A 19700-nucleotide genomic window follows, 5' to 3' on the forward strand; every position below is an offset into this window, starting at 1 on the left:
ATAAAGACTGTTTATCCAAGAAGAGGAAGCGACCATCGAACTGAGAACAGTCACAAAAACATCAATCTTGAGGGAACTTCTAGAGACTCCTATAACAGAGATCAATGTTACTCTCTTGTGGGTGAAAGCAACATTGTTGATTTATGTAAGTAGAAACAGATATGTCATGACAAAGTTGTACAAAAACCCTTTATTTCACGTTCTGTACAACACGTTTATTTTAGGCATCTTTTAAACATATAGACAAATAAAAATCAGCTCACCCAAAAATATCTTCTGACTCTACTCACTGCCAGAAGAGCAGAAATAAAATAAAAATCACTGAATAAGGGAGCAATAAGTGAAGGTTGTGAGAGAATGAAGTACAGCAATTCAGTCAAAACTGTTTGACAAACACTGTTAAATTAAATATGATTGCATGGTGCTTTTTAATAATCAATAAGAGAGTAATTTTAAATATTGCACAATTCTTCATTGCAGCAAAGCAGCTTAATCTCTGGTAGAAATGTTAGTTCCTTGAGATCTGCAGAACGTTGAACTGCAAAAACTGTAGAAGATTAGATTTTTTTAGCGAAAAATCATTTTTGTTTTGAGTCAGACAGCAAGAAGTAGCGGGGTAGACATGCTGATATAAGTTAGAAGTCACTGCCACACACTGAATTTTATTGTAATGATTACAAAATATTCCTGCTTTTGTAAAACCTATACACGTAGGTCGATCAAAAATAATATATTATCTGCGTTCATGTAGATCATCATACAAATATATGCAGCTGCTATGGAAAGATCAGAATCTGGTTCAGAATTAGGTGAATTATCGCACTCTCTGCAATTGCCTGAATAAAGGTGATCCAAATTATTCTTGACTTCCTATCAGAAAATCCTAGAACACCTAGATTACAAAGGCACAAGTATTCGGCTCCCATTTATTGGCTACACCTCAGTCTTCAACACAATTATTCCTCTGAAAATCATCTTTAAATTCCATGGCCCGGGCCTCGACTCCACCCTCTGGGACTGGATCCTGAATATCCTAACTCACAAACCACCATCAGTAAGGATAGGTAACAGCACCCCCTCCACCATCATCCTCAATGCCAGTGTTGCACATGGCTGTGTTTTCAGCCCCCTACTATACTCCTTGTACACCTATGACTGTGTGGCCAAATTCCCCCCCAGCTCGATTTTCTTTTTTGCGAACGATCTAAATTGGGTTGGATCTCAAACAATGATGAGACAGAGTACAGAAATGAGATAGAGAAACTTGTTCCACGACAGTAATTGGTCCGTCAATGTCAACAAAACAAAAGAGATTCTTATCGACTTTAGGGAGCGTAGAGGAGAATGCACCCCTCTCTCCGTCAACAAGGATGAAGTAGAAAGGGTCAAGAGTTTCAAGTGTACTGGTGTCTGGATCACCCACGAACTGGCTTGCTCCCCACATGCTGACACTATAGATAAGAAAGCCCAACAACGCCTCTGCTTTATCAAAATATTAAGGGAATTTGTCAGGTCCACAATGACTCTCATCAACTTTCACAGTTGCATCATAGAAAACTTTCATTCTGGTTGTATCACAACTTGGTATGCCTCCTGATCTGCCGAAGACTGCAAGAAAGTACAAAACGTCGTGAACGTAGCCTAGTCCAAACCAGCCTCCTACGCATCGAATCTGTCCACACTTTCTTCTGCCTCCGCAAAGCAGCGAACATAATTAAGGACCCCAAACCCAGTACTTCTCCTCTTCCACTTTTGCCGGAAAAAAAGGGTGGAAAAATATCTGTGGTCACCTACCAACCGATCAAGAAAAGCTTCTTCCCTGCTGCGACCAAGCCTTTGAATGGACACACCCTTGCAGTACGTTTATCTATCTGTCTACAGCCTAGCAATGATTTAACACTACATTCTGTACTCACTCGTTTCATTTTCTAAGAACAGTATGCTTTGCATGTATAGCACGCATGAAACACTAGTTTCCACTGTAGGCTAATACATGTGACAATAAGAACGAAAATAAAATAGTTAGCGGCAGTCATCTGGTGGGGTCGGCAGAATACAGGCATCAGACCTTCGGGACAGTTCTGCAAGTGCAATCAGCCCACCTAAAAACAATATGGCCAAGTATTAAAAAGACCAAATTAATACATAATATATATATATTGAAATTATGATTTATTAACAGAAATAAAGTAAGTTAATAAAGCAGAACTCAGTCCCGGCCCCTCTGAATTGTTGGCCCCATGAGAAGAGGCAGAGTTGAGAAGCTGAACTATCGTTAACAAGCCACACAGATCAGGTCAAAGACTTTATTGCCAGAATGGTGGAATTGAGTTTGCAAAGAGTGATCGCAGAGCAGCCGTGCAGAAGTTGGTTTGCAGATAAATGTCATCAATAACGAAGGAGCGCCGAGATTGGCCGCAGAGGTGAGAAAAACATAGGAAACCTATTTGAAAAGAAAAGGTTGGCCAAATTATAAAATATATAAAGACTTGTGCCAAACAATTGCCTTGCTGTGAAAGAAGATTTGCAATTTCAATCAAAGGCCGTTCAGAGTCGCACACAAGCTGCTAGTAATGCAGCTACAGAGACAAAGCTTTTCCCGGTCTGACCCCAAGACTAGAAATATGATCCAGCTTTGAGTCAACTTTTGAAGTCTCTGGGTATAATAAACAGTTAGCCGAACATTCCCTTTTCCATGCGTCAGACAGTTCACAACATTTAACTCAAAACGTTCCAAAACAGTTTACTGTTTCATTGTGAGTTAGGCCAGCTAAAGATCTAGTTACTGTCGTATTTCATCCACAACGGGAAAAATGCAGAACTGGTTGATAAAAATTAATTTTTTAAAAAATTTTAAATCTGCTACATATCCCCGTTCTGAAGAAAGTCAAAATATTTGAGCTTGAAAGAGCAATTTGCTCTCAAAAGACGCAGATAAGGGCACAGTTTTGCAGCAATCCGATTTAGACTTTTTACACCAACTAATCAAGTGGCGAAGAAAATGAATTTGCTAAGATTTGTTTGACAGTTGGTTCAGTTGCATATGCCAGAAACTGTAAAGCCTTTTAAGGTACAAAATGAAATTCAAAACAGATTGAACCTGAGCAAAATTGAAAAGAGAGAACAAAACATGTTTTTTTTCTATTAAATTATGCAATGTTATGTAGTTAAAGATCTCTGCGTGCTGCCCGTTCGATTACTCTCTAGAGAAAAGATAACCATTTCAGCAGACAATTTGTTGTTATTTCACCCAGAAACGTATTCGTCCCTGGTAATGTGTGAATCTAACTGATGTGTTTAAGTTTTAATGTTGAATTTGTGAAAACTCAACTACACCATTTTTCATACAGAGAGTTTAAATTTACCCTGGAGGAAGTTGCGATATTTGTGGCAATACTTTTGGTTGAGAATGCGTTTGAGATGTTTAATCAACAACTGGGTCCTGTCACTAAAATCAGGCATTTGAACACATTTAGTTTTAATGAAGGACAGTGGAGTATCCTGTTCATTCAATGTTAGTAATGGGATGTGCTTTTGTAGTGTTCTGTCTCTTCAATAAGCTACATTGCGTGGCACGGCGACACAGTAGTTAGAACTGATGCCTCAGCAGCGCCAGTGACCCGGGTTCTATTCTCTGCCTGTACAGAGTTTGCATGTTCTCTCCTTGGGTTGCGTCTTGGTCCTCCGGTTTTCTGCCACAATCCAAAGGCGTGTGGGTTCGATACATTGGCGAAGCTAAATTGCCCTTAGCAGGGTACATTTCTGGGATTGCGGAATATAGAGCCTGGGTGGGATTGCGGTTGGTGCCGACTCGTTGGGCTGAATGACCCCATTCTGTCCTGTAGGGATTCTATAGCTGCAAAATAATAATGAAAATTGTGAGCTTTGAGAAACTGTGAGTTTCATTTGTTTACACTCCCAGAATGTGTTCTCCGATTTCTGTTACCACTGTTTTGGGATTATCATTCAGAGAATTACACTTATCTTGAGTTTAATTGAAGACATATTGAAATTTATGGGATCATTATTTTTGCCACATTTACTTGAGTCACTGACATATATGGCGTGATATGATGTGGTTACTGGACGTAAGAATTGGTTCACAAAATCATAGGATATAGAACATAGAACACTACAGCACAAACAGGCCCTTTGGCCCAGAAGTTGTGCCGATCACATCTATACCTACCAAGCCATAGACCTATCTGTAACTCCCAATCCCATTAGATCCCATATACTCATCCAGAAGTCTTTTAAAAGACCCCAGCGAGTTCACCTCTACCACCACCGACGGCAGCCGATTCCATTCACTCACCACCCTCTGAGTGAAAAACTTACCCCTAACATCTCCTGTGTACTTGCTTCCCTGCACCTTAAACCTGTGTCCTCTCGTAGCGACCATTTCAGCCCTGGGAAATAGCCTCCGAGAATCCACCCTATCTATTCCTCTCAACATTTTATAAACCTCTATCAGGTCGCCTCTCAACCTCCGTCTCTCCAGGGAGAAAAGTCCCAGCTCCTTCAACCTATCTTCATAAGGCATGCCTCCCAATCCAGGCAACATCCTTGTAAATCTCCTCTGCACCATCTCAATAGCTTCCACATCCTTCCTGTAGTGAGGCGACCAGAACCGCGCTCAGTACTCCAATTTGAATTCAATCATAATTATTGGTAACAAATCTTAACCTGAATAAACCAAATTTGGATTATTTCAGATGCCAGTTAGATTTAATTAAACATTACAACAAAACGATGGCAGACAGAATCTGCAATGCCAAAATGGTAGATGAGCTGTGTCAAGGAGTCAACTTGATGTAGTGAAAATAATCAATGACTAATCTCACGTGTATTAACGCGAGTGACTATCGGGATAATTAGTCGCACACTGCTAAATGTGAGGGGACAGATTTACCACAGAAAAATTCCTGACATGTGTTTAGGCCTTTAATTGTTACATTATTTATTTGAAGTGAGATGAGTAGAAATCCAGTCCATGATATATGGCTGTACATAGATGTTACTGAATAAACATTCACCGTATTACTTATTCCAACCAGCCAAAAATAAGACTCATTTGCAGCAAGGGATTATAAAATGACAGTCTGGCAGCTAGAGCTGGACCAGATTGCAAAATGTTACCGATTCACTGTATGTTATACTTTGCCAGATGGGTTAGATTACCCAATAATATATTCTCTGATCCAATCTGCCCGCCTTTCTTACTGTATTTAAATGTTCATATCAGGCAAAATTCAAAAGTTGTTACATTTGTTAGTATCTGGTCACAACTCAGATTGTGAGAACAAACAATGGTTTTGATCTAAATTTGACTATTTCACACAGAGAAAAATAATGACAGAGGAGCTTTCAAAATGGTGGTGGTCAGACAATGAAAGGCTGAGAATGAGATGATTACGTGTCACAACCACAGAACATTGCCTGTCCCAAAGGAAAACTAGAACAGTGGATACATTACTGAAAGTGAACACATTATGACAGAAGCAGAACCACACGTTTAATCATTTAAGCAAGAATTAGAAGGATATAATAACATCCCAAAAAACTCACAGCCACGAGCCGATAGTAAATATTTTCTATCTCCAAGATTGCAGTGAACACCAGGTGTATGTCCATTATTTCTTGTCACCTCTGAGCTGCTGCTCCCTGCTAGTGTCCGGACTGATCGATTCACTCAGGGCAATGTACAGCACATTAACATCTGTCTCTTATAAACTAAAGGAAAAACAGTCACAGTTCGCGTCCAGGGAGACAGACACGAATTGCATCATTGAACAAACACGTTCAGTTAACGTCTCCAATTTGCAATTGTGAGATCAGGAAATGCATTTAAAATTTTATATGTCACTTATCTGAAGTATATAAGTAAATTTGCGAAAAACATTACATACAATGTCATAATGCAAAATTTATGTTAGTTATCATTCTCAACAAGTATAAAATAATAAAAACTATTTTGGAATTTCAGCTGGGAGACATGGACTACTTACCAATTTTTTTTTAAGGGGAAAGAATATATAAGACCTTTTTTTTCTCCTGAACGTAATTAAATTTAACTTTGTGGAAACAGTTCCTTTCTTCCGAGTTTGCAAATGAAAAGCAAGAAACGCATGTCATTGAGTGTCAAAAATGTTGTCCTTGCCATAACACTACCTGGTGCAATTGGTCATGGGTGACACTATGTCACGTGCACTATGTAGGCCACAGTTTTACAATTTCAGGCAATTTTGTTTGCAGATCCTTTGCTAATGAATTTTTAAATAAGATTAAATAAGTAGGATAAACTTTTGAAAAAAATACATCAGCAATTTACCATAGCGAAACTTTCTGTTCGCAAACGTGATTGCAATAAGATATATGTCTTACATAACCCTGAGGCATTTGAGCAGAATTGGTGAACATTTCAACACTGTGAAGGATTATGTGCGTGTGTTTTGTGTGTGTGTGTGTGTGTGTGTGTGAATATGTGCGTTCATGCATACGTGTATCTCTATGATTGTGTGTATGCATGTGTGTGTATGTGTGTAAGGCGATAATTATGGGGGATTTCAATCTGCATATTGATTGGTTGACCCAAGTTGGACGCGGTGGGCTTGAGGAAGAGTTCTTGGAATGCTGCCGGGATAGTTTCCTTGAACAGTATGTAACGGAACCGACGAGGGAGTGAGCTATTTTAGATCTGGTGTTATGTAACGAGGCAGGTAGAATTAGGGACCTTGTTGTGAGGGATCCTCTTGGGACGAGTGATCATTGTATGGTGGAGTTTTTGATGCAGATGGAGGATGAGAAAGTCGGGTCCCGGACCTGTGTCCTCTGTTTGAACAGAGGGGAGTACGATAGGATGAGAGAGGAATCAGCAAATGTAGATTGGGGGCGCAGATTGGTCGGTAGGACGGCTGAGGGACAGTGGAGGATTTTTAAGGAGATCTTTCTTGGTGCTCAGCAGAAATATATTCTGGTGATGAAGAAGGAACGTAGGAGAAGGGATAATCAGCCGTGGTTATCAGAGGAAATAAAGGAGAGTATTAAATTAAAAGCTGATGCGTTTAGAGTGGCTAAAAGTAGTGGGCGAGTAGAAGATTGGGAGAGGTTTAAAAATGAACAAAGATTGACTAAGAAAATGATAAAGAAAGGAAGGATAGACTATGAAGCTAAACTAGCACTAAATATAAAAAAGGACAGTAAGAGTTTTTATAAATATATAAAGAGGAGGAGGCTGGCTAGTGTGAATGTTGGACCCTTAGAGGATGAGAGGGGGGATTTAGTGGTGGGGGATGAGGAAATGGCTGAGGCCTTAAATAAGTTTTTTGCCTCAGTCTTCACGGAGGAGGACGCAAATAGTTTGCCGGATATTAAAGATAGAAGGATGGTAGGAGTTGAGGGCCTGAATGCGATTACTAGAGAGGTAGTGCTTGATCGACTAGCAGGACTGATGGTGGACAAGTCCCCAGGACCTGATGGAATGCATCCCAGGGTTCTGAAGGAAATGGTAGAGGTGATAGTAGATGCCTTGGTGATTATTTTCCAAACTTCGCTGGATTCCAGGGAAGTGCTGGAAGATTGGGAAACATAGAACATAGAACATTACAGCGCAGAACAGGCCCTTCGGCCAACGATGTTGCGCCAACCAATTAAAAAGCAATGACCCTCTAACCTAAACCAATCCCTTTCCATCCATAAACCTATCCACAGATCTCTTAAACGACCCCAAACTAGGCGCATCTATGACTGCAGCAGGCAGGGCATTCCAATCCCTCACCACCCTCTGGGTAAAGAACCTACCCCTGACATCTGTCCTATAACTACCACCCCTTAATTTAAAGCTATGCCCCCTCGTGCTAGCTTTCTCCATCAGAGGAAAAAGGCTATCACTGTCCACCTTATCTAAACCTCTAATCATCTTATATGTTTCAATAAGGCCCCCTCCTAGCCGCCTTCTTTCTAACGAAAACAACCTCAAATCCCTCAGTCTCTCCTCATAGGACCTCCGCTCCATACCAGGCAACATCCTGGTAAACCTCCTCTGCACCCTCTCCAATGCCTCCATGTAACCGTAACCGTGAATGTAACCGAATTGTAGTCACTATCACCAAAGTGCTCACCAACTTCCAAGTCTAACACCTGGTCTGGCTCATTTAGAGTTTAGATCAGAGTTGAGGAGGAACTTCTTCATTCAAAGGGTGGTGAATCTCTGGAATTCTCTGCCCATTGATGTGGTGGAGGCTGCCTCGCTAAATATATTTAAGACACAGGTAGATAGGTTTTTGGTAGACAAGGGAATTAAGGGTTATGGGGAGAAAGCGGGAAAGTGGAAATGATCCACTTCAGATCAGCCATGATCTTATTGAATGGCGGGGCAGGCTTGAAGGGCTAGATGGCCTACTCCTGCTTCTATTTCTTATGTTCTTATGTTCCTCCTAAATTCTCATCCAAATCAATAACATAAATGCCAAATAACAGTGGACCTAGGACCGATCCCTGAGGCACACCGCTGGTCACAGGCCCCCAGCTTGAAAAACAATCCTCTTCAACCACGTTCTGTCTTCTTTCATCGAGCCAATTCTGTATCCATTTGGTTACCTCTCCCTGGATCCCGCGAGATTTCACTTTATACACCAATCTACCATGAGGTAACTTGCTAAAGAACTTGTAAACTCCATTTAGACAACATCAATAACATTACCCTCATCTACCTTCTTGGTTACTCCTTCAAAAAACCCAAACACATTCCTGAAATATGACTTTCCACTTTTAAAGTCATACTGACTGTCCCTAATCTGTTCTTGCCTCTTTAAATGCCTGTACATCCCATCGCTCAGAATACCTTCTGACAACTTACCCAGTACAGATGTTAGGCTCACCAGACTCTCACTCTCAGGGTTTAACCTGCAATACTTCATTTAACACAGACACGATATTTGCCTCCCTTTAATACTCAGGTACATCACCTGTGGCTCTCAATGGTTCAAATATCTTTCCCCGGGGCCCACAATTTCCTCCCTAGCCTCCCAGAACATCATGGGATTCAGTACATCAGGTCCAGAGATTTATCTATCTTGATGTGATTTAAGATTTCCAACAACTACTTATCTGTAATATGTAAACTCCTCAAAACCTCACAACATCTGTCCACAGGTTCTGTGAATGCATGCTAATTCAACAAGAAGTACTGATAACAAATATTCATTTATCATCTCACCCATCTCTTGTGGATTCGCACATCGATAACCTTGCTGACACTTAAACGGCCCTATTCTTTCACGGGTTACTATTTTGTCCTTTCCGTATTTGAAGAATCTCTTTAGATTCTCCTTTGCCTTGTCTGCCAAAACAATCTTACATCCCCTTTTTGCACTCCTGGTTTCTCTCTAAACTTTCCTCCTTCATGTTGTTTTTCATTGTTAAATGTAAATATTGTTCACAGATTATTGTGAATTTGCCATTCCTGTTGTTTGTTTTACAATTTAACAACAGTTTCTCTTTTTTTTAATAACTTCCAACAGATCAGACCACTGTTCCTCCCTGGGTTTCATCGATTTCCTCATATTTCTTCCAAATCACGACAATGAATAATTTAAATCCAACATTCCAGGTTTTCTTCTGCGATGCGATATGTGCTCATGAGGTTTACAACTGTGGGTTTATAGTAATGGCAAAATCAACTCATCAATTGTGGGAATAGGAGCCTGGAAAGAATGATGCTAACAAGAGACAGGAACATCACAGGGGGTGGTGTAAAAAGTGGGACTTCAGTTTATGGTATGTAGCTGATAGATCTCGAACAGGGCAGCCCATGTTGATGTTGGACCAGTGAAACCCGTGTTCTGAGACAGTCAGAGAGGAGAAGAGTGTGAGATTTGACATAGCAGCAGCAGGGCACTGTGTGTTAATGTTGCTGCGGTGCTCCTGATTATTTAATAAGATTTTTAAACATTAGGCATTGAGGCACAGGCGTAACAAGGAGCATAGAGTTAAATTATTCTTTCAACAAGGGCATAAGCTAGCAAGAGAATTGTTTACACATATAAATGCAATAAGAGATATAGACAAGTAGTTATTATTTAAAACATATATTCTGATATTTGAAATGTATTGTACGAATCTTTTTTTTTCACTTTAGCCAAAGGCGAATTATCACAAGGTGTAATGGTAAAGACAAATAGTTCAGAACCTAAACCCTGGGAAGTTTAGTGTTCGCAAAACTCATCAGAAAGTTTCATATTGTAACTTCATGACTTGATTCTTCATTGTCCAGACCTTGGAGGGAAGCTTGCCCAGGTGTGGGTCCACGGGGCTTTATATTTTGACAATGATCCAGGAGGAACATTCACTTTGACCCCGATAGTGAGAGTCCAGGGTGACCTGCCAATGGGGAAGTGACTGTAGTGAAGTGATGGGTGTTCATATCCGGAGTGAAAGGATGAATGAGACCTCATTATACTGGATAGTTAATTGGCTGAAGTAAATATCAGGGATTATTGTTGGTAAGTAAACAATAAAGATGATGCTTGCTAAGCTCATATAAGCAGGAATGATCAATAAGGACATTATTTTTCATCTGTCCTGAATTGTAAACATCAGATTTATTCAGGGTGGTCCTGCTGCTCCATTTGAGAGCTGCCTCGACCTTTCGATGATCACTTGGCAGCTGCTGGTTAAATAAAGTTTGGTCATTGGTTCGGAGACTCTGGCTTTGTGAATGTTCTATGGCCTGAGATTTCCTGACAGTTCTGGTCAACACAGCTACCCCACCAATAGGCAATCAGGAGGATATAAGATCTGAATTTGCAGAATCAAAACCCTTCAGGAAAAGTTTGTAACATTATGTGAACTGTCTAAAGGTGTTCAGTGTTTTAAATGTTATACGTATTTTTTTATTAACATGTGAGCTTTAATATATAACAGATTGTCGTCGACTTTATGAAGTGTAGAGGAGAACATGCCCCTGTCGACATCCACGGGGTCAAGGTCTTCACGTTTTTTAGGTGCCCAGATCACCAACAACCTGCCCTGGTCCCCCAGTGCCGACACTATAGTTAAGAAAGCCCCACCAACTTGTCTACTTTCTCAGAAGAATAAGGAAATTTGACATATCAGAGTCTCACAGACTTTTACAGATGTACCATAGACAACATTCTTTCTGCTTGTATCACAGCTTGGTATTGTTTCTGCTCTGCTCAAGACCACAAGGAAATACAATATGTGATGAATGTAACCCAATCAATCCCACAGTCTCCAATCCATTGGCTCTGTCCACACTTCCTGTTACCTCGGCTAAGTAGCCAGTGTAATTAAGGAGCCCACGCACCCTGGACATTCTCTCTTCCACCTTCTTCCATTGGGAATAAGGTACAAAAATCTGAGCTCATGGACGAATCAGCTCAAGGACAACTTCTCTCCTTGTGCTATCAGGCTTTTGAATGGACTTACCTTGTATTTAGTTGATCTTTCTCCACTTCCTAGCTATGACTGTAACTCTACCCTCTGCACACTCTCATTTCCTTCTCTATGAGCGGTATGTTTTGTCTTTATAGAACAAGAAACAATGTTTTTTCAGTATAGAATAACACGTGTGACAATAATGAATTAAATTACATCAAATCAAATCAACATCATAATTATTCTGGAATATATTTATCACGATTTTAGATAACTCAACGTTTTATACAGTGGGCACACCTTTTGTGGCAGCTGATTGAAGTTTCCCTTAGGGATTATGATAGCCTGCCCATTTACCAGCTGAATTCCCTAAAGGATCCAGTTGTTTGTTTTGGGTGTGACAACTAATTCAAGTTTTAATCAGGTTTCATATTCCATTTAACATAGAAACATAGTAACATAGAACAGCACAGCACAGTAAGCCCTCCAGCCCTCAATGTTGTGCCGAGCAATGTCCGAACTCAAGGTCAAGCTATTCCACTCCCTATCACTGTGGTGTGTTCCATGTGCCTATCCAATTGTAGTTCCTTGAAAATTTGAAAGCTTGAAAGTTCCGAAGGTATCTGACTCCACTATCACAGCAGGCAGTGGATTCCACACCCCAACCACTCTCTGAGTAAAGAATCTACCTCGGACATCCCTCCTATATCTCCCACCATGAACCGAATAGTTACGCTCCTAGTAACAGCGACATCCACTTGAGGAAATAGTCTTTGCACGTCCACCCTATCTATCCCCCTCGGTGAACTGTGTGACAAGTACAAGGGGCAGAGAGTGGGTTTAATTTGAACAAAAGTGATTCCAGCCACCATCCCCCTACCCCCAACCCGCAACACGTGTCCATTAAAGAAAGGGTGTTTTTCTCATTTCTGAATCCACCTCTTGTTTGTGTTCGTCCATTTTCACAGCCCATCAGTTTGCACTGATCTCATTCTATATGGGATTTCCTGCAGTAAAATCGGGACCAGGAAACATAAGAGGCTTTGATTATTTTCCATAATCTGCAAACACGACAATAATTTTGACAATTTGTGCTTTTGTTTTATTGAAACAAACAGAGATTGATAACAGAAATAAAGTTGTACAGAGCAAGACTACAATAACAGAAACCATAATGGTTATAGTTTTCTTGTGAGGTTGGAATCCACAATCACAAATCCACTGGTGTATGCCTTCATAACTCAGAAGGCTGAAGGTGATGGGGGGAGGAGGTGATGTTCATTTTCAAAGATAAATTCTGTCATTTGATGTATCTCTATGACAACAATTTCTATGATCAATTCACAATTAATTGTAACATTGGACAGTGTAACAGATGCAGACTATATGAGATTATCTATCATTTAAATTCGACCTGGTAACACTGCGTTAGTTTTCTTTTGTTGCAATGAATTTAAAAGCAGTTTAGTAGCCAATGTAGAGGTGAAGAAATCTGTGTTCCATTCGAGTCACGACATTCTATACCTCTCAACATCTTATAAACCTCTATCAGGTGGCCTCTCATCCTTCATCTCTCCAGGGAGAAGAAACCGAGCTCCCTCAACCTATTCTCATAAGGCAAACCAATCATTTGCCCAAGCTAACCAATCATCTGCCCATGATCATATATTACATCTTTACCTTATGTAACAGCTGTCCGTGACCCACCTTGTCAAATACCTTCTGTACATCCAGATACACCACATCCACAGGTTCCCCATTGTCCAGTATATATGGAGTATTCTCAAATAATTCCACCAAATTAGTTAAACATGAACTTTCCTTCATGAACCCAGGAAGCATCTTACCAACAGGACAATTTAATATTTATATTAAATTTATATTTATATCCAGATGACTCGCTGTTTTTTCCATGATGAAATATTCAAGCATTTTCCCTATTACATACGTTAAGCTGACTGACCTATAGTCACCTGCCTTTTGTCTGCCTTCTTCTTTAAACAGTGGCATCACATTTGCTGTTTTCCAATCTGTGGGAACAACCCCAGGGTCCAGCGAATTTTGGAAAATTACCATGATTGAATTGCTAATTCTTGCACAATTTCCTTTATTACCCTGGGATGCATTCCATCAGGACCAGGAGACTTGTCTACCTTTAGCCCTATTCATTTGCCCAACACTACCTCTCTCGTGATAATGGTAGTTTCTCGATCCTCAACTGCCACAGACGTTTTGTCATCATTTTTTGGCATGTATTTTGTGTGCTTCACCTTTTATGCCTTTTCTTTCAGTTTGTTACCCTCCTTCATTTCCTTAGATACCCCTGGCTGATTATCTCTTTTTCTTCAGTCCTTCCTGATCACAGGTATATACGTTTACTGAGCGCTATGAAGGATTGCTTTGAAAGTCTTACACTCTTCCTCAATTGTCCAAACATAAAGCTTTTGCTCCCAGTTTACCTTAGCCAATGCCTCCCTCATCCATTTGTAGTCACATTTGTTGAATCATAAGGCACTGGTATTAGATTTTACCTTCACACGCTCCATCTGTATTTTAAATTCAACCATACTGTGATTGCGGTTTCTGAGAGAATCCCTCACTGCAAGATCATTAATTATTCCTGTCTCATTACACAGGACCAGATCCAGGACAGTTTCCTCGCTCATAAGTTCAATTACATACTATTCAAGGAAGCTATCGTGGATACATTCTATGAACTCCTCCTCAAGGCTGCCTTGGCCAACTTGGTTTGTAAATAGAAATCCCCCATGATAATTGCTGTAACATTTTTACACAAAAATATCTGTTATTTATTTGTTTATTTCTCGCCCCACTATTTTATCATTATTTGGTGGCCTATACACTATGCTTATCAGTGACTTTTTCATCGTACTATTTCTAATTTCCACCCTAATGGATTCAACCATTTTTTCCAAAGAAAATATGTCATCTATCACTATCACCCTAATGTCATCCTTAAATATCAGAGCTACACTACCTCCCTCACATTCCTGTCGGTCCCTCCAAACAGTCCGATACCCCTGGATATTTAACTCCCAATCTGGATATTTAACTCCCAATCTTGACCATCCTGCAACCATGTATCTGTAATGACCATCAAAACATTGTCGTTCACAATGATCTGTGCCATCAATTCATTTCCCTTGTTTTGAATGCTTTGAGCATCCAGATAAAGTGTCCTGATGTTTTTTTTTTAACCTTCATTTTGAATTCTAACACTTCCTGAGTTATCCTTCCTTTTAAAATTTTCCCTGATTTTTGGTGTTGTTGGCCTCACTTGCTCAGTCAGTCAGCTGGCCTTGCTCAGCTTGTGGTTGATGGTGCTGTACTGCATCTGTCTGTAGAAACTCAGTTACCTCACATTCTAGGTACCTCCCTCCACTCCCCCTTCCCCTCACCCCCACCATGAAGCACTATACCTGATATAGGATTGCTATCCAATCTGTGTAAGGGATGAAGATGATGAACATGCTGACTGGCTAATGAAATGGCAGAAACTTCGGGAGGCTAGTGAGGGGTTTTGATGATGGACAATTTGGCTGACCAATGGAAGAGGAGAAATGGCAAATGTCCCATTTCTGTCCAGTCAATGTCCAGAACCACAATGATGGACAGGTGAAGTGACCAGTTGCAGGGGAGAGCTGATGGCAATGTACCATCTGTCCAATCAGTATGAGGATGGTTGGTGTCACATAGTTTGAATGTTCAATAGGAATATGTAGAGGCCGTGTGGGTGGATGTTCCTCTCAGCCTTAAATGAATTGAAGAATTTGAGTGAAGGGGAATTTCAATACATTTTTCATCTGCTGTCTGAACTGAGTCTGTGCCACTGCGTAAATTGCAGTGTTTGTGCAGCAACTCTGGAGTTGCAGCATGTAGCCAAACTCCATAAAGCAATAAGGAAAAGATACAGTAAGATACCCCAACCATGAAAGCTGTTCAGAAGTCGTGTAAACCATGGTCATTGACCATAACAGAATGAAATTGGCTGATATTAAAAGCAGTAAAATGATGGATTTCCTTCGACTCTCCATCTCGGGGTCACTGAGATTCTCCCCACTGCTATGAGCTCGGAGTCTTCTGCGGGCTCTGCTGCTCAGTAAAATATGTCTGATGGTGAAGACATTGAGCAGCAAAATCAGGACAAATGGAACACATGGGTTCAGAATGTTGTGGAGGAACACAGTTGTTACCCAGGCTGGAGATGTCTCAACATAATTTGGAAGTCTACAAAACCAGGGTAAGTTCATCAGCCAATAATCACTGATAAACACAAAATACCAGAAAATGTTCTTTGAACAGCTCAGCACACTCACTGTTCCCAGAACCACAGCTGCCGTTTTCTCACTGCAATATTTAATTTTCAGCTTGGGACAGCAAATGGCCACAAATCGATCAAAGGTGAAAGTGACGGTGAACCAGACAGAACAGTCAGTGGCTGCATAAAGAAGGACAGCGTGGATATTACACACGGGGATGGACAACAGGAATTTAAAATGTTCCCCATAAACAATGGGAATGTGTCTCAATATCAGGTCCAGAAAAAAGACCAGTAGATCCCCCAGTGACATGGCGACCAGGTACCGAGTGACACATTTGGACAGACCACAGTTCCAGGTACTCAGCGTTACAATTGTGAGTATGTTCGCTACAAGGGAAAGAAATAAAAAAAGTAAAATTAGATGGCAGGTTGGAGAATAAATAAGGCACAAAATAAACACTGTCCCAGACAAATACAGTGCCGGCGATTCTCCGAGCCTCTCCACTATTTTAACAGCACAGCTGGCTGACAGACTCAATCGGAGCTTATCTAGTGGGATCCCCACTGGGCGCTTAATCCTTCATAACTCTCCAGCAGCTGGATATCCAGCACCATCAGCTCCATGCCAGAACTCGGTGTGGAGCTGCATGAAATATTTAAATAGCGATGATCGTATGTTTTAATACAAAAGCCGAGGTCACATACCAAACGACTCAAGAACAGCTTCTTCCCTGCTGCCGTCAGACTTTTAAATGAACCCAACTTGCGTTAAGTCAGTTTTTCTCGTCACCCCAGTTATGACTGTGACAGTACACCCTTCACTTTCTCCTTTCCTTCTCCAGGAACGGTATGCTCTGTCTGTACAGCGCAAGAACGACACCTTGACAAGGAATTCTACCATATTGTGTTCACTTGTCCCCTCGGATTGTCTCATAATTACATTGTCAACTAAACATTTCTCATTGCGCAACACCCAGCCATGATCGTATTAAATATAGGAGTCGGCTCGAGGCGCTGAAAGACCTACCCCTTTCCCTCATTTCTGTGATTCCTATGATTAACCTTTTCATTCCAAATTGTTTTATTTATTGAATTCAAATCCCATCAGCCAGTGTGATAGGATTCAGGTCTGTGTCTCATGTGAAAAGATACATTTTCTCTGGATTACACATTTGTGGGACGTAAGAGAGAATTGAAAGACAGAAGCGTATAATGGAAATGTGGGATTGACAATAGATTAGTTATCCAGTGACTCAGGGCAATGTTGTTGGACCAGGAATCTAATCACAGAATATCAGATTTGTTTGACCGTCACATTCCCTCTAGCGGGACATAACAGGGCAAGTAGGAATGGACAACTCATAGTGGCCTTGCCAGTGATACCCGCGAATGAATGAAAGAAAGGTTGGTCACAATTCCATAGTGATTGGGAACACCAGGGTGGGCATGACAAACCCCCATCCTCCTCACTCTTTACAGAGCTTCCCCTCTCTGCGGCCAGTGCTCGGTTTTCTGGTCACACCACACAGCCAGACACACAGTAAATGTGATCCCTTTACCTTGCCCAGAGTTCAGTCCTCAGAGCAATTCCTCTGTCCTCCCTGAGTGTATGCAACAGCTCACACCACTTCCAGACCCAGCCACAACACAGCCACTAACTTTCCAATCACAAGAGTCAGCCAATAGCCCCTCAGCTGCATGTTCGATTCATGGAATATTTAAATTACAGTAAAGTTTATTTATTAGCAAGGCTGACATTAACACTGTAATGCATTTACTGTGAAATTCCCCCAGACGCCACAGTCCAGCGCGTGTTTGGGTCAATGCAACTAACCAGCACGCCTTTCAGATTGTGGGAGGAAACCGGAACGCCAGGGGAAACCCACGCAGACACGATGAGAATGTGCTAACGCCACACAGACAGTGGCCAGAGCCGGGATTCGAACCCGGGCCCCTGGCACTGTGAATCAGCATTGCTAATCACTGTGCTACCATGCTAGATTTATCGTAAGAACATAAGAAATAGGAGCAGGAGTAGGTCATCTAGCCCATCGAGCCTGCCCCGCCATTCAATAAGATCATGACTGATCTGAGGTGAATCAGTTCCACTTTCCCGCTTTCTCCCCATAACCCTTAATTCCCTGTCTATCAGAAATCTATCTACCCGTGTCTTAAATATATTTAGCAAGGTAGCCTCCATCACTTCAACGGACAGAGAATTCCAGAGATTCACCACCCTTTGAGTGAAGAAGTTCCTCCTCAACTCCATTCTAAACTGCACCCCCCCCCCCACCCACTTATCTTGAGGCTGTGCCCTCTAGTTCTGCTGTCCTTTCTGAGCGGGAAGAATCTCTCTACCTCTACCCTATCCAACCCCTTCATTATCTTGTAATGTCCCTTCATTATCTTATCGTGTTGTGAAATACACGTTAAGCTGAGAGTGACTAACATATGTGTTCAGTGGACAGACCATTTTCAAGTTTTGCAGACATGTGTCAGAGCTGCTGAAACCCCCTGTCCAACATGGAGCTTCACACTGGAGATAACAGGGACAAAACACAGAGGATTTCCTTTTTTCCAGAACTCTGTCACATTGGCACCAATGATTCTCCAGAGCACAAAACACAAACCCGAGACTCAGAGGGACAAACATTCACTTTAATCAGGGAATTTCAAAGGTATTTGAACGGAACTCCTCTGGAGAACTGGAACAAAAAATGGTTGCAACACACTCGAGAAGACATTTAAACATAAGAATGTGAATATTAAATTCGGGTACTGTTAGATTGATTGAACTGACTTGTTAATGTCACATTTGGAGCTTGCTTTCCATTCCCAGCCCAAGCTGTCACGGTATCTTCCTAACATGGAGAGATTGATTGCACACAATGGATCAGATCAGCAGTGTGGTTGCTCTAGATTTGGTCTAGATTTCCATACCATGGGTACAAGAGGGGCTGTAACAAAGAACATTGTTGGCAGGGAGAGATATGGTGTGGGACTGGGGAAGGGGAGAAGTGAAGTGGGTATTTTCATGTACTGTATGAATGTGAACGAACAGAGACAATGGATAGAGAATGAGGGAATCAGATGAAGAATCATGGAGAAATTTGATCAGGTGAGTGAATAGCTTGACGCTGTTCCAGAGCAGCTGGTGACTGAAGTGAGTGAGCACACGAATGATGGGTAAATGGGATTTGGTGAGAGCTGGGACATGATGTGCTTTGGTTCAGCAGCTTTGTAACTGGGGAGCTGGTCATCAGAGAATTGGGATGGTTCTGTCTGGAATTCACAATGACAGCTGGGAGGGCCAGAGTACAGTATCCCGAAGGTTACAGTAACAGGATTAATGATGGAGAAGATGGGAGTCAGATATCAGCTCAGGGTAAAATGGTTCTGTCTGGAATTCACAATGACAGCTGGGAGGGGGCCAGAGTACAGTATCCCGGAGGTTACAGTAACAGGATTAATGATGGAGAAGATGGGAGTCAGATATCAGCTCAGGGTAAAATGGTTAACAGAGGTTGCAACCAGTCTGAACTAGCCTTAGGTTAGTGTCAGTAGATATGGAAAAGAGATGAGGAGAGTCATTGAAGTCAGTGTCCATGTTCCCATAACTCAAATAACAAAGACAGTAATACATTGAAAGATAGTTACAAATGTAATTACCAGCTAATACAATGGGAGAAATTCAGATAACCTGAGCTATCAAATACACTGAAACAGTTTTAACTGTTGTGTTGTATTCACTAAAGAATATAGAGACACAACAGCAAGGGTATCAATAACAGCAGTGCAGAACAAATGACAAGATCAGAAATAAATAAAAGTAGGTTTTACAGAAGTAAGTACTGGACTTGACACTTAGCAGAGACACCAACCAGAGCCAGGATGGGATAATAAGATCCTTGAACAACGTAGAGTACACGGAGAATCCTATCAAATCCATAATTTGTCACGTAATAAAGACCCTGGGTGAAAGTGCCACTTGTAAATAAATCCACGGGTGGTGGGGGTGGGG

The sequence above is a fragment of the Carcharhinus amblyrhynchos genome, unplaced genomic scaffold (genome assembly GCF_965287045.1).
Source record: "Carcharhinus amblyrhynchos unplaced genomic scaffold, sCarAmb.v2.hapA scaffold_48, whole genome shotgun sequence".
Classification (NCBI taxonomy): Eukaryota; Metazoa; Chordata; class Chondrichthyes; order Carcharhiniformes; family Carcharhinidae; genus Carcharhinus; species Carcharhinus amblyrhynchos.